The 12,940-nt window shown below is 43.4% G+C and overlaps 1 protein-coding gene across 1 annotated transcript in view; it reads left to right on the forward strand.

Moving 5' to 3' along the window:
- Nucleotides 1-12,191, forward strand: part of LPIN2 (lipin 2) — a 573,775-nt gene extending 561,584 nt beyond the window's left edge. Inside the window, exon 21 of the mRNA XM_063299146.1 lies at nt 12,177-12,191. The gene's annotated coding sequence lies outside the window, so the exon portion shown is untranslated. The remainder of the gene's footprint in view (nt 1-12,176) is intronic.
- The last annotated feature ends 749 nt before the right edge of the window (nt 12,192-12,940 follow it).

Raw genomic sequence — 12,940 nt, forward strand, 5'->3', positions numbered from 1 at the left:
AGAAAGAGAAAACCAAGAAGGCAAAATGGCTGTCTGCTGAGGCACTAGAAGTAGCCCAAGAAAGAAGGAAAGCAAAAGGCAACAGTGATAGGGGGAGATATGCCCAATTAAATGCAAAATTCCAGAGGTTAGCCAGAAGAGATAAGGCATTATTTTTAAACAAGCAATGCACGGAAGTGGAAGAAGACAATAGAATAGGAAGGACAAGAGACCTCTTCCAGAAAATTAGAAACATTGGAGGTAAATTCCAGGCAACAATGGGTATGATCAAAAACAAAGATGGCAAGGACCTAACAGAAGAAGAAGAGATCAAGAAAAGGTGGCAAGAATATACAGAAGACCTCTATAGGAAGGATAACAATATCGGGGATAGCTTTGACGGTGTGGTCAGTGAGCTAAAGCCAGACATCCTGAAGAGTGAGGTTGAGTGGACCTTAAGAAGCATTGCTAATAACAAGGCAGCAGGAGACGACGGCATCCCAGCTGAACTGTTCAAAATCTTGCAAGATGATGTTGTCAAGGTAATGCATGCTATATGCCAGCAAATTTGGAAAACACAAGAATGGCCATCAGATTGGAAAAAATCAACTTATATTCCCATACCAAAAAAGGGAAACACTAAAGAATGTTCAAACTATCGAAAAATGGCACTCATTTCACATGCCAGTAAGGTAACGCTCAAGATCCTGCAAGGTAGACTTCAGCAATTCATGGAGCGAGAATTGCCAGATGTACAAGCTGGGTTTAGAAAAGGCAGAGGAACTCGGGACCAAAATGCCAATATCCGCTGGATAATGGAAAAAGCCAGGGAGTTTCAGAAAAACATCTATTTCTGTTTTATTGACTATTCTAAAGCCTTTGACTGTGTGGACCATAACAAATTGTGGCAAGTTCTTAGTGGTATGGGGATACCAAGTCATCTTGTATGCCTCCTGAAGAATCTGTATAATGACCAAATAGCAACAGTAAGAACAGACCAGGGAACAACGGACTGGTTCAAGATTGGGAAAGGAGTACAGCAGGGCTGTATACTCTCACCCTACCTATTCAACTTGTACGCAGAACACATCATGCGACGTGCTGGGCTTGAGGAATCCAAGGCTGGAGTTAAAATTGCTGGAAGAAACATTAACAATCTCAGATATGCAGATGATCCCACTTTGATGGCTGAAAGCGAAGAGGAACTGAGGAGCCTTATGATGAAGGTGAAAGAAGAAAGTGCAAAAGCTGGCTTGCAGCTAAACCTCAAAAAAACCAAGATTATGGCAACAGCTTGATTGATAACTGGCAAATAGAGGGAGGAAATGTAGAAGCAGTGAAAGATTTTGTATTTCTAGGTGCGAAGATTACTGCAGATGCTGACTGCAGTCAGGAAATCAGAAGACGCTTAATCATTGGGAGAAGAGCAATGACAAATCTCGATAAAATGGTTAAGAGCAGACACATCACACTGACAACAAAGGTCCGACTAGTTAAAGCAATGGTGTTCCCCGTAGTAACATATGGCTGCGAGAGCTGGACCATAAGGAAGGGTGAGCGAAGGAAGAGAGATGCTTTGGAACTGTGGTGTTGGAGGAAAATTCTGAGAGTGCCTTGGACTGCCAGAAGATCAAACCAGTCCATCCTCCAGGAAATAAAGCCAGACTGCTCACTTGAGGGAATGATATTAAAGGCCAAATTGAAATACTTTGGCCACATAATGAGAAGACAGGACACCCTGGAGAAGATGCTGATGCTAGGGAGAGTGGAAGGCAAAAGGAAGAGGGGCCGACCAAGGGCAAGATGGATGGATGATATTCTAGAGGTGATGGACTCGTCCCTGGGGGAGCTGGGGGTGTTGACGACCGACAGGAAGCTCTGGCGTGGGCTGGTCCATGAAGTCACGAAGAGTCGGAAGCGACTAAACGAATAAACAACAACACTGGCTTCTTTTGCTATTCTCCACACTTCTCCTCACTGGAATTATTAGACATTGCACTTTTAATTTGCCTTTCTTTAAGAACTCACTTCCTGAGCTTTCCTGCTTCTATATGGAATTCTACTTATCATTGCTTTGAGTCTACTAAAATCTGTTTTTTTTGGCAGTCCAAGATTGATTTTGCTCAACTGTAGTTTCCCTTAGAATCAAGAATTCCAGCCTTGCATAATCAGTTTCCCTGCTGTTCCTGCTACTGCCACTTTCTCAACTAAATGTTCTTGATTGATCAACCAGTGATAACTGAACTTTTGTATCTTCCTTCATCTTCTGAAGGAGAAAGCTTCGAGACATATTAAGCATTTCCTGGAAGGACCATGCTTGGCAGAGTTTGTTTCATGTATCTTGGAAGAATTAAAGTCTCCCACCATTATGACTTCATGCCTCTTGGAAATAAATGGTATTTGGTTTGGGAAGGCATCATCTATATCTCCTTGTTGGGAGGTTAATAGTAGGCTCAAACAACAGTTTTGCTTTTATTTATTCTTCCACTTATCTTAACTCAAGTGCTACCAACAGCACTTCCAAGTTCATTCATTTGGATTTCTGAGCAGGAGTAGATTTTTAAAAAATACTGTGCAACTCCATCTCCCTTTCTATTGTTTCCGTTTCTTTTGAACAAATAATATTCTTCAATTGCAATATACAAGTCATGGGCATTATCCCACCAACTTTCCTTTATACCTATAAATTCATATTTGCCCTTCTGTACCAAGAGCTCAAGCTTGTTTTTTTCCCATGCTCTAAGTGTTATTACATAGAAAATGAAGGCCATGAACTTAATGATCTAGTATTCTTTCTGATTTTTCTTTCAGTAACTTAAGAGATCCCATTTTAGCAACACTTCCATTTCTAAAGTGCATAAGAGTTTATCTAAGGTTCTTACTTCAGGGTTTTCATTTCCACCTCCTATAGAATTCAGTTTAATCAATCTTGCCTTCCCTTGGCCTAACATATTTTTTACTAGTCCCTGTGAGGTACAATCCATATCATGCCAGCAGTTCATCATCTTAGACCTCAGACAATGGTTCCAGGAACCAAATGTTTCCCAACAGCACCATTTGTGTAGGCAGTGATGGATGGTATTATTCTTTTTCCCCCTTCTACTCTTCCAAGAATTGGAAAGATGGACAAAAAGACTATCTGAACCCCTGGGTTTTGAACTTCTTTCCCAGACTAAGTTAATATGGGTATAACTGTTTTTTACAGCATCATTTGTCATATGATCAAATCAAATTAATTTTAAAAAAAGATCAAGTCAAAAACACAGAAGGAATAACTGGCAGTGGATTCAATATGTCTTAGAAGCTGTACTGTCACATCCTTGACTCTAGTAAACATCACATTTGGATCTGGTCAACATATGCTTGTTTCCATTTTTTGCAGTAGCATATCATCAAGTACTATGACTTTTCTCTTTGTCTGCTAGAAGGACCACATCTGCACATTCTCTGCCCGTTAGGGATTCATCACCCTGGATTGCTTTCTGCAGTAATTCTATTTCTTCCCCTCTGCCAAGCTCCATACAGCTAGGCAAGATCAAACAAGCAAGAATTATGCAGATTTCGCTATGTTATCTTTAGTGCTAATCTTAAGTAAATATAGAAACTTAGAAACTGTAAGAAATTTCCAACCTTCATTAATAGTAAGTCTGTTAATACAGAGCCCCTTTACATTATTTGAAATGCTTTTTCCCAGGTTTCTTGCTTCCTGGACCAAGTGACTATTTATAGCAGTGTTTTTCAAACTTGGCAATTTTAAGATGTGTGGACTTCAACTCCCAGAATTCCCCAGCCAGCATGGGGAATTCAGCAAAAACACCAAATTATAGGATAAGCTGCCATCAGATTCAACTTCTACCTCTTGATTATGTCTACTGTCCCTGTTATTTCTTTTCCAGCCTCCCCACAATGCTCACATCCTGGATAATCAGGGCCTCTTGCATCTCCAAGGGCCTGAAAACAGTTTCTGAGTTCCAGCAGTATGTCATAACTTCTCTTTTGGTTAATATTGTCAGCCATTATGCTTGCTGCTCTCTTTGTCTGTCTTCTGTATAGAGGGTTGCTTCTACCATATGGTTTAACACACCTAATCTTAATTTCTCCCAGTCTTTAGCATCATTGGCATCCAATAATCATTAACTCTGCAGAATGTAGCAGAATGGCAGATTTTATGATAGAGCCCCTTCTGAGGGTCAGAAGCACAGTTTTTAGTCCTCCTAGGCCAAACATTTCTTCTGGATTCCACAGTACTTTGAGGATCCTGAACAGAAAGTTAAGAATATTTGAAAACAGAACCTTAACCATTTTGAAAGCAATGATGAAAAGACAAGAAATAAACTTTTTATTTACTCCATCCTGTTATTCTGTGACTTTTAAAAAGTCTGCATGGAAACATGTACATATGTAGTGCATTTTTCATACCATATTCACAGATACCTTCGTGTTTCTTTAAGGCATATCTCTAACAGGACTGCAGAGGGTAATCAGGAAGAGACTTGGCTGCCTTAAAGAGTTGTATACAGGTGCTATATTCATGCCTCCATGTGTCCTGAAGAATTTTTTGGAAATCAAATCCAAAGCACAGTTCAACCATAATGTTTAATGTGTGCATCTTGCAATTATTTTCTCTAATATGATACATTTAGTGCATACTTTCCTGAATTATGTGCCTTTTGCAATAATTTTTTAAGTTATGCATGGAAAAAGTAACAAACTTGTTCTAATTTACCATAGGAATGCAATTTCTTGTTAAGATGAGAATGAAATGAATTTCTTTCCATATCATTTTAGTCATTGGCTAAATTTATACAAACCTCATAAGTTCTAAGCCCAGGACCAGCAGAACAAAATGTTTATTGTAAAGAAAAATAACATCAACTTTAATTATCCAGTACAACCAGTCTTGAAATGCACCACAAAAGTTTAAAAGGTGCTAGATACTTTTTTTCACATGTTCTGAAAAATATGGGAAATATCCACCTAGGAGAAAGAAGAGGCTTAACAATCCTATTGCAAGAAATAGTGTTCTATTTTTGGAAATGTAGGATCAAAACTTTATCACCATGAAACCTGAGTTCAAAGGAATAGCAAGTATTAAACCCTAATTATTTTGGAAAGAAAGGTCTGGCTGCTATTTTGGTTTGTTTCATTCATGCAGGTAGTTGGTTTGTTTAATTCAGGGGAAGTTAAAGCTTACTTAAAGTTCTTAAAAGTACTGGATAAGCCTATGTCAAATCAGTGTGAAACTTGATTAAAAATATCCTACATTTACATTTTATAGTTTCTGCACTTCCATTGGAGTAAGAAAAAACCCTTCTTTTTCGTTGGATTCATTCTTAACATTACACTTTTGAAAGTGTTAGTTCACTTGAAAAATATTTTTAGCTTTTAATTTTGCTTTTTTCTACTTTCTGTAACCCTGAAAACACTGTAGCCAAGCCACCTTTTTTCCATTCAAGAGGGGTGGTACACGTATACCACTGTACATAGTTAAGCTTCTATTTATTTCTACCATTTAAACTATATCATGCATCAGAATTGCTCTAACTATTACACAGAAAGGTGATTTGCATGAAAAGATCCTATGTTCAATCCTTGGCATCTTAATAGGGGAGACAATTGCTTGGAAACATTGGAATGCTGCAACCAGTCAATGTAATCATCTTAAGATAAATGGATAAATCATCATATTTCCTTAATCCTTATCAGTAGAATAGATCCAAGTCTATTTTAAATATGATTATCTTATCCTAAGTAGAATAAGTATGACTAATTCAGAATCAGGCCACAAAAGAGAAATGGCCATGTTACTTTGACTAAATACAGGTGGTCCTCACTTGCCTACTGCCTCGTTCACTGATCATTCAAACCAACAACAGCACTAAAAAAGTAAATTTATGACTGGTCCTCGAACTTACAGCTGTTGCCACATCTCCACAGTGATGTGATCATGACTTGGGTGCTTCACAACTGGTATACATTTATGAAGGTCACAGCATCCCACAGTCATGTGATCACCATTTACGACCTTCACAGCCAGCTTCCAGCAAACAAAGTCAATAAGGAAGCCAGCAGGAAGTTGCAATGTGATTTGTTTAATGACTGCAGCCAGAACTGACATTGTAAGTCCAGCACGGTCACATGATGTTTCACTTAATGACCATGTTGTTTAATGATGGAGTTGTTGTTCCCAATTGCAGTCATTAAGTGAGGACTACCTGTAAGACAGTCAATGAGAATGGGAAGTTCATTCAATACACAGGAAACTAACAGACTCTGGGAAATGCTTTGCAGAAGTTATTTTAGTAGAGTGATTAGTAGGGAAGAGAAAGTTGCCTTGTGCTGTGGGTGCATGTGTACGGCAAGAAAGAAAAAAACAAAATTTATGTGTGTATGTCAGAGAGAGAGAAAGAGAGACAAACAAGAGAACACATCAAGCGTTTTTTTTAAGATGGCGGCAGTGAGGCTGGTTATTTGAGGGGCTCCGTAGAAACTTTTGAAGTGTGGTTGAAGGTGAGGCTTTTGAAGATCTTGGGAAGTGTAGAGGGCTGTGACTTGAGCTTTGGAGAGAGTTGGAATGTGTTGGAGAGTTGGAGGGGAAGTTGGAGAGGAGTTGGGATGTGTTGGAGATGTTAACAAATCACCATGCCTTATTAGCATATAGATGATCCCATGATGAAATTCTCTGTGTGCGAGGAAGCCACTCCCACTTCCTCTCTCTTTCTTCCTTCTTCTTCCACCAACTGAGGAGGCAGCATGCATGCTGCTCTTTCTCCTTCCATTATGGCCACATGCTTGGGCCTTGAAGAAGGATTTATCTCATTTTCTGCATGCAGCTCTTGTTAATGTTTTCTACTACAGATTAAGGTTACTATGGTAACTAATCATTTTGGCTGGATGCAGAGGTTGAATTCAACTGCCCCCTTTTCGAATGTTAATTTTTGTACCTGGGGGGAAAGAACGTGCTTGGACTTGTTTTTAGTTTTGTTTTCTTTTCTGTGCAGGCATGTAGAGAGTCAAGCTGCTCTCACTGAGAGCCTGAGCTTTTAAATATGTTTTGCTTTCTGTAAATAAATTATTTTTATAGAAATGCCTGGTGTGTGACTTTTCTGATCTCTCCTGGGCCAAAGGCTTTCTTAGCAGCTATGAGGGCTAAGAGTTCATTAAGTTTAGGGAACAGAAGAAACAAAGAATCTTCATTTTTCACCAAAGATGGCTGTAACTGAACCAAGAATAAAATCAGTAAGACTCTTTTTACTTTTAAACCTACTTTGTCTAAGCGTGTGATTCTTTATGCTTGGGAGGGCTGAGTGTGTAACATCAATAACCTGTATTTCTCTGACGTGCTCATTAAAGCTATTTAAGATAATATTCTTTTTCTATGCACAGCTTCTCCACTGTGTTAAGCTCTGCTCCATTCAGTGGTCCTAGCTGTCCAGTAACGGTTGCAGGATGGAGAGCTCGCACACGCCAGGAGGAAGAGAATGCAATGAACAGAGGCCATGTGTGACTGTTTGGAGGACTGTGCTGGAGTTGGAATACTGGTTTCTGCCCGACCCCCCAGATCCCCCATGGGCTGAAGTGGGACCTACTCTTGGATGGGCTTCCTTCTGGTATAGTTGAGAGCAGCTGGTGTCTGGGAGCTGGATTTGTGAATCTGCAGCTCCAGCAAGATGGCACAGGCCATGTGATGGCAGTGGAGACAGCAGGGAAGACAAATCTCTCCTGGTCTCTGCTGAGGGCGGCAGCTGGAGCTACTTGCACAGAAGCTGGAGGCATCATGGAGGAGAGCAGGCTGCTGGCTGGACTTTCTACTCTGGACATTAGAAACCTCAAACTGTTGGAGGCGATGAAGATGGTGGCTTTGCAAATCAGTGCTACATGGTGTTTGGCTGGCACCAGTGGCAGCAGCATTTGGTGAAGTGCAATCTGTTAATCTGTTCCCAAGCTGCTGAAGAGGCTGCATGGCCACCCCATGCTGTTAATGAGAAGCACTGTACTTTGTATTTTAGGAAGCTACTCCTGGACTGCTCTGTGTGGTGATGCAGAGCTTGCAATCTTGCCCTGTGAAACTACCTAGGGATGATCCAGGGGCTGTGGGGTGGTGGATGGTGATTGTAGTGTGTGTGGTTGATCCTTTCCTCTGGATAAGAGCCTGGAGGGGTTGGTGGAGTGGCTCCCTGCTGGTGGGTAAGAGCGACCAGGCAGGGGGGCACTTGTGGTTGTTGGGGATATGAGTGGAGGTGGGTGATGACCTACAGGTGCTGAGAGCTGGGGCTATAGCACCTGTTAGTTTTTTACTTTGCCCCTTGGTTGTGTGTATTTTGTGTATATGCTGTTTGGAGCAGGGTTCTCTTTAGATCAAGAGGGGAGGTTCGAGGATGGGAGATGGAGAGACTTGTAGGGTGGATAGGGTGGGGGAGCAGGTCTCACTGGTGTCAGGTATGGGGAAATGTGGTGGGAGACGGGTGTTGTTTTCAGGGAACGTGACCTCGATGCCTCATACCAATCTTGCGTTCCACCCCCCTGAGCTCAATGCAATGGCCTGGTCAGCAGATCTACAGTTACCCAGGTTTTAGGCTGTTGGTCCTGAATGCCAGTTCAATCTGCAATAAGGCTCCTCTTATTGCTGATCTTATTACGGAGTAGGCTGATCTGGCATGTGTCACCAAGACATGGCTGGGGCCGAAGTGAGGGGGTGGGGTTCCTCTATCTAAAATGTGCCTGGCCAGTTTTCGAGTGTGGCACCAGCCTAGGCTGTGTCATGTTCACTGTTTCAATGTGCACTGTACATCGTAACGTTTCACGTGCCATGGCGCTGATGCGTGTTTCTGTTTGGGAGGGAGCTGCTGTGAAACCTTGTGCCAAGCTCTGTATCTATGTTCATTTCAATGGAATGTGTTTGGGTTATGTGCTCTGCTCAAGGACTTTTCCCGCAGACCATCAGAAGCCGTTAGGAGCACCTGGGATTGTGAGCTTGGGAAGATTCTACGGGGGTAGGGATCTCATTTGTACCGAGGGTTTTTAGTTTGCATTTGGCATGCTTTTATCATTCTCAGCTTTCTTTGTGATCCTGCATACTATTCTTTAATAAATCAGATATCTTTGCATTCCTGCTCATGAGTCTGAGAGTGTTTTAGAATAGGCATTCATTACAGGCTGCAGGGCAGGAGAGGAGGTGTTGCTGTTGTCATCTGAGTATCTCTGATGGCTACGAAGGGCACCGCTCCAGAAGTGCCCAGTTGTGAGACCCTTTTTCTTAGGTTGGGCTCTAGGGATCAGTTGGGATTGCTGCTGCTGTACCAGCCTGCCTGCTGTGTAGCAGCCTCCCTGCCCGAGCTCCTTGACCTCACCGCAGGGTTGGCAGTAGAGTTTTCCAGGCTTATGGTTCTGGGAGACTTCAACATGCCTTCCCTGGGAGTGGGATCGGAGGTAGCTCAGGAGTTCATGGAAACCATGACTTCCATGGGACTGTCCCAAGTCATCCAGGGCCCAACTAGGAATAGTGGTCACACTCCTGATTTGGTGTTTTTGTTGGAGCATTGCTTATGTGATCTGGAACTGGTGGACCGATCTTTGGTCCCCCTGTCATGATCAGATCACGCCCTGGTGGCTATGAGCTTCTCTAGGGCCACACCCCTCCACAGGGAGGCAGGACCTATTAGGTGACTGATAGACCCAGTTGGGTTCCAGAGGGAGGTAGGGGTTATAACTGAAGATCTGCTGTGTAGTCCTGCTGAGACCTTGGTTGCCACATGGAATAGGAGGCTGACTGAAGCTCTAGACAGGATTGCACCCATGTGACCTCTCCTGACCTGTGGACCTTGTCAGGCCCTGTGGTATATGGAGGAACTGAAAGGAATGAAATGCATCAAGAGACATCTATAGCATTGCTGGCGGAAGATGAATGAATCCAACTGAACATGGGTAAGAGCTGCTATTAAAGCGTACTTTGTGGCGATTCATGTGGCGATGAAGCAGTACTTCTCCACACAAATTGCATCTGCAGAAAATTGCCCGGCAGTTCTTTTTAAGGTGAACCATCTCCTTCTGAGTAAGGAGGATTTGCGGGTGTACCTGCAGGGGTGCGCTGAGGAACTTGCAGTTTTTCTGACAGATAAAATCACCCAGATTCATTCCCAGTTGGATGCCAGAATGGATAATGGTCTGGTGGAGATGCCTGTGGTAGGTTATTGTCCAGTTATCTGAGAACACTTTGACCCTGTAGCTCCTGAGGGAGTAGACAGCATCTTAGGGATTGTGACTCAGCTACTTGTGTGTTGGATCCATGTCCCTCCTGGCTAGTAAAAGCCGCCCGGGAGGTGACGTGTGGGTGGGTACTGGCAGTGACTAATGCATCTCTGGAGGAGGGGGTTGTGCCCCAGCCTTTTAAAGAGGCTGTGGTTCGCCCTCTCCTTAAGAAGCCATCATTGATCCCACCTTGCTAGACAGTTTTGGTCCTGTCACCAACCTCTCCTTTTTGGGGTAGGTTGTTGAGAAGGTGGTTGCACTGCAGCTCCAGAGGATTCTGGATGAAACGGATTATCTGGACCCCTTTTAGTTAGGATTCAGGGCTGGATATGGAATGGAAACAGCACTGGTCACGCTTTTCAATGATCTCTGGTGGGAGCAGGATGGAGAGTGTGTGACCATCCTGGCTCTACTTGACCTCTCAGCAGCTTTCGATACCATCGACCATAGTATCCTTCTGGAGAAGCTTCAGGGTGGGGGGTGGGGGGCACTGTGTTGTCTGGTTTACCTCCTTCCTCCGGGGCTGTTTACAGTCAGGTGTTGATCGGGGGTGAGGTCCCGCCCTTGGCCCCTGCTTTGTGGGTGCAACAAGGGTCGGTGCTCTCTCCACTCCTGTTTAACATCTACATGAAGCCGCTGGGTGAGATCATCTTTCACCATTGTTGGAAGTCCTGCATTAACAACCATGGGGTGAGATATCATCAGTATGCTGATGATACTCAGTTGTACATCTCTGCCCATGGTGAGTTAAGTGATGCTGCAACTGCCCTCTCCCAGTGCCTGGAGGCTGTTGAGGTCTGGATGGGGAGCAACAGGTTGAAGTTGAACCCTGGCAAGATGGAATAGCTGTGGGTTCAGTGCTCTTTGGTTTCCAGAGAATTACCATCTTTGGCCTTGGATGGGGTTGCACTGTCCCAGACAGACCCTGTGCATAACCTGGGGGTTCTCCTGGACTCACGACCCCTGCTCAAAGAACAGGTGGCAGTTGAGGCCAGGAGAGCCTTTGCACAACTGCATGTTGTGTGCCAGCTATGCCCATTCCTGGAACCACACCCTAGTCACCTCCCATCTCGACTATTGTAATGCACTCTACATGGGGCTGCCCTTGAAAAGTATCTGGAAGCTTCAGTTGGTTCAAAATGCAGCAGCCCCCATAGTTTTGTGCAAGCCTAGATTTCCCCATGTGTCACCTCTTTTGCATTGGTTGCCAATTTGCATTGGTTGCCAATTTGCTTCCAGGTCCAATTGAAGGTTCTGATTATCACCTTTAAAGCCCTACATGGCTTGGAACCAGGTTATTTGCAGGACTGCCTTTCCCCAGTTACATCCACCCAGCCCACCAGAGTAGGGAGGCAAGGCATGTTGCAGGTCCCTTCAGTTAGGGAGGTACATCTAGTGGGACCAAGGAAAAGGGCCTTCTCCATAGTGATTCCCTCCCTTTGGAATATCATTCCCCCAGATATAAGATTGGCCCCCTCCTTGCTCCTGTTCCAGAAGGGCCTGAAGGCATGGTTCTGTCAATGGGCCTGGGGACCCCAAGCTTGGAGCAAATCAAGTGGCTTGTATGAATGTGTTTGCTGCCGCCAGGGGTGGTGGTGGTTCTATTGTGTTTTTATTGTGTTTCTATGGTTTTTAATTGTGTAAGCTGCCCAGAGTCAGCGTGTGTGAGTTGGGTAGCCTTATAAATCTGTTTAATAAATAAATAAAATAAATACCCCAGCAATACTTCTTATACAGGAGATGGAAGTTATTTCAGTATCCTCTAAATAATCTTCAGCAACTCAATATAGATAACCTAATAAAAAAAGGATTTAACAAAGATCTTTGTGGAAACCTGAAAGCCTGAAGAATATGTTTAACAAGTCAAATTACTGCAGTGGAAGATAGGCAGAGCACTATAGCAAGCGTATGATTTGTACATAGAAAGAAAAAAAAATGTTTATGCCTAGAGATCTGTTTCCTGGCTCAAACCAGTCACACGCAAACAGTATTACATTTGCCTGGACTGGAATAGGTACTATTAAAGAAATAATCAGCTCTGACAGATCAAATAGCAGGAAGGGAAACCATCTGGTGGTTTTATTTTAGCTTATATTTATATTTATATTTATATTTATATTTATATCTATTCTTATATTTATATCTATACTGGTATTTAGATTGCTGCCCTGCTGGTATTAATCCTATGTTTACCATCCAGAGTCACAACTGCAAGATAGGCGGTTGCCTTCGGGTCCCCAGGCAAAGAGGTCCAGACTTTCCTTTGCCCATGTCTTTAACAAATGTAGTTTTGCAGTTGGGGCCCCAATAGACAGAGAGGAGCCACACAGAATGAAGAAGGAAATATAGGAGAGAAGAACTACTACTGTTGCTAGGGGTCACCTGGAAGCAGGGTAAGGAAGAGCTAGATCATATGGGAGGAGCAGACTCCTTGGAGACCTGACAGCTTCCCAGCCTCATTGCTGGCCCCTGGTCCTCTTCTTCTGAGTCCCTTGTGCAGCAGTCACAGGGAAGAAGTAGCTCTATGACACTCCTCCTCCCTTTCTCACACCTGCCCTCAACTGCCCCAGACTGAGGGGAGTGGGCAGAGCTCAGGACCTGACCTTAGAACTGGGGGAGGGGCCATTATCTTGGAGCCCATCTACCTCTGTCCCTGGCATGGCCCTTGGTTCATGGGGTTCAAGGCAATAGGTTCAAACCAGGGTGACTTGCC

This window comes from Candoia aspera, chromosome 3, assembly GCF_035149785.1.
Source record: "Candoia aspera isolate rCanAsp1 chromosome 3, rCanAsp1.hap2, whole genome shotgun sequence".
Lineage (NCBI taxonomy): Eukaryota > Metazoa > Chordata > Lepidosauria > Squamata > Boidae > Candoia > Candoia aspera.